The sequence below is a fragment of the Myodes glareolus genome, chromosome 15 (genome assembly GCF_982192425.1).
Source record: "Myodes glareolus chromosome 15, mMyoGla1.1, whole genome shotgun sequence".
Taxonomy (NCBI): domain Eukaryota; kingdom Metazoa; phylum Chordata; class Mammalia; order Rodentia; family Cricetidae; genus Myodes; species Myodes glareolus.
The window spans coordinates 34,214,450-34,217,167 of record NC_142040.1 but is presented as its reverse complement, the minus strand read 5'-3'; the positions used below and the strand labels follow the sequence as shown (position 1 = coordinate 34,217,167).

Genomic DNA, 2,718 nt, shown 5'->3' with positions numbered 1-2,718 from the left:
TTTCTCTCCTCTCCGGGATTTTCCTACCAATAACAGCAGAAGCAATGACAGTGGCAAGAGTCCAAACTTAAAGGAAAGGTGTAGACATTGTGATTCTTCCCTGTGTTAAGAGGGGCTAAACTTTGTCCCCAGGAACTATTCTGCCTCCTACGAGAAGAAGGCGGTAGTTCAGCATCTCTTTGCAAAGGCTGATGCCTGTCAATTTACACCGTGAGGACAATTAGAGCAAAATGAAACTGCAGACATCAATAGGGAAAGGCTGGAAGGAGTTCCAGCGAGAAGTCTTGAGATTTGCTCCTGGTCCACACAGTGAAATATAGATTTTAATGCCCTAAAGACACTAAAACCATCGTGCAGAGAATGTGGTGCATGGCAGAAGCACGACATAGGATTGGAAGAGGGAGACTTGAAGGAGGAGGAGGAGGAGGAGGAGGAGGAGGGGGGGGGAGGAGGGGGAGGAGGGAGAGGAGGAGATGAGTAGGTTGAAATAGAAAAACAGAGATGTATATCTTGTGAGAGAGACGTCTCATAGGTGAATAACCACATCAGCAACCCTGAGCAAGCACCAAATTCCAGGGTCTCCCTGTCCCAAGCCCATTGCTAAGAGCAGGCTGCCTTCGGGGTCTACTTCCTACTTGTTACTGAGCCCAGATCTCTGTAGGCCCAGAGCCTATTTCTTGAGAATCGTGATCACCTGCTTGAATTAGAAGATTTCCAATTACCTGGAAATTATAAAAGCTGTGTTAGATGTTTCTTTTGCTAGCTTGGGAGGAGAATCTAAGAAACACAGCTACCTTTATTTTTCCATCTCACCATTAAAAAGGATTAATGGATTAGACATCATTCATATGGTGGTCGTGTGACACTTTGTCTTTAATTCTTTTAATTGTATAGTATATTTTTGCTAGGTTTTTTAGGGGGTCCTCATATAATCCAGGCTGATCACAAACTCACATGTAGCAAAAGGATGATTTTAAACTTTTTTTCAGTCTTTCATGTGCTTTTATTTTCTTCCTTCAACCATAATAATAAGATATCCAAATTTTGTCTTAGCCAGTGGGTCTGTAAACACAGACTTATCTACCCCCTTTACAGGCAAGGCAAATGAGGCTTCCTCAGACAGTCCTACCATGGACCCTCTGGTCATTCAACCCAGGTCACCCCTCTGCCTGACTTTGTCTTCACTGTATTGTGTGGCCTCTTCACCGAATCTCACTCCAGACTTTAGCTTTTTGACAGCTTCTATGATTTTGCCATGTTTTTCACATAAAATGTGTCTGACCTTTACCACACTACCGCCACCTTTGGGGCCCTGAGTCTTCTTGTCGACACGGTCACTCCCAGAGGCTGCACCTCCTCTCCCCACTTTTCCCCTTCCGCAGCATCTCTAAGGCTTGCGGATGAGCTCTCTGACTTTAAACTTCTGATCATCCATCATCCTGACTCGCCTTCCCAATGCTCAGGTTGTAGGCCGTGTTACCATGCCCAGTTTCACACAGCGCTTGGGACTAAACCTGGGGTTTTGCCTCTACAGCTCTTACCATATCCCACATGCTAAATTCTTGACAATATTATTCATTTAATGGTCTTAACAACCATAAGAAACAAGTATTACTCTTCAATGGATCAGGAAATCTACAGATAAAGAAGCTGTGACATCCTCACCCCTCAGCAGGATGGTGCGGGAACGCTAGACCCCATGGCATGGGGGCGAGAGAGCTGGACTCATGCCTTGCCAGGGTGGTGGGGGAGAACTGGCTCTGGTGACGTGGGTGCAGGAAAGCTGGCAACCGGACCAGCTCAGCTGCCATTCAGGCCCAGATCCAGCGCTTCGAGCTGGCCCATCCCAACATCTACCCCATCTATGTGCTGCGGAAGCACGTGTAGACCTCCAAAGACGCAGTCACGAGATCTGCACGACTCAGGGCCACAGCAGGATATACGAGAGGAGGCTCCATGAGAGTCCAGAATTGAGGGTGTAGCAGAAGCCAGAGGTCTTGAATTAGACTAATGGCTCATTGCCATGAATATTTGCAAGCAAAGTTGTGTGGGCAAATTGGTACACCACGTGACACCCCAAAACTTCCAATGCCCCTACAACGAATAGACATGTGATGGAGAGGCGGGAAAAAATGATACATGCCCAGAAGGCTGTGGTTGATTGGGGAGCAGGTTATTGACCAAAGAGGTCGGTGAAGTGGTTTTGTTTCTAATTTTTATTTTTATTCTTTTCTTTTGGGAGGGAGTTACAAAGGTGGAGGGCAGATATGGAAGGACTGGGAAATGAGTGGGATTGGGGTGCCTGATATGAAATGCCCAAAGATTCAAGACAAAAATTATATTAGAAAAAAAGAAACCATGGCACACAGGCGTTAAGCGTTCTGTCTGAGGTCACACTGCTCATATGTAATAAAGCCAAGATCCAAACTCGAGGAGTCTGGCTCCTGCTTGTGTTTTTACCTTTGCATTAGAGAAATGCTATCAAAGCAAAGGGCAATTTAAAACAGACAGCGCAAACAAAGAGCAGACGGTGAAGTATCCAGGTTGGGGTGGACAGGAGAAGGAGGAGATGGTCAAAAGCAAAATGCCACATTTAGATGAAAGGAGCAATTCTGGTTTCTGGTTTATTTTTCCATCTATGGCACTGTCAACATGGTTAATACAGTGCGTTGCACATTTCAAAATTAAAAATTCTTTCATGATCTAATCACAAAAAAA

General features: G+C 45.4%; 1 pseudogene; it reads right to left on the bottom strand.

Moving 5' to 3' along the window:
• Positions 1–1,003: 1,003 nt before the first annotated feature.
• Positions 1,004–1,811, bottom strand: LOC125406077 (peptidyl-prolyl cis-trans isomerase NIMA-interacting 4 pseudogene; annotated as a pseudogene).
• Between the last annotated feature and the right edge of the window lie 907 nt (positions 1,812–2,718).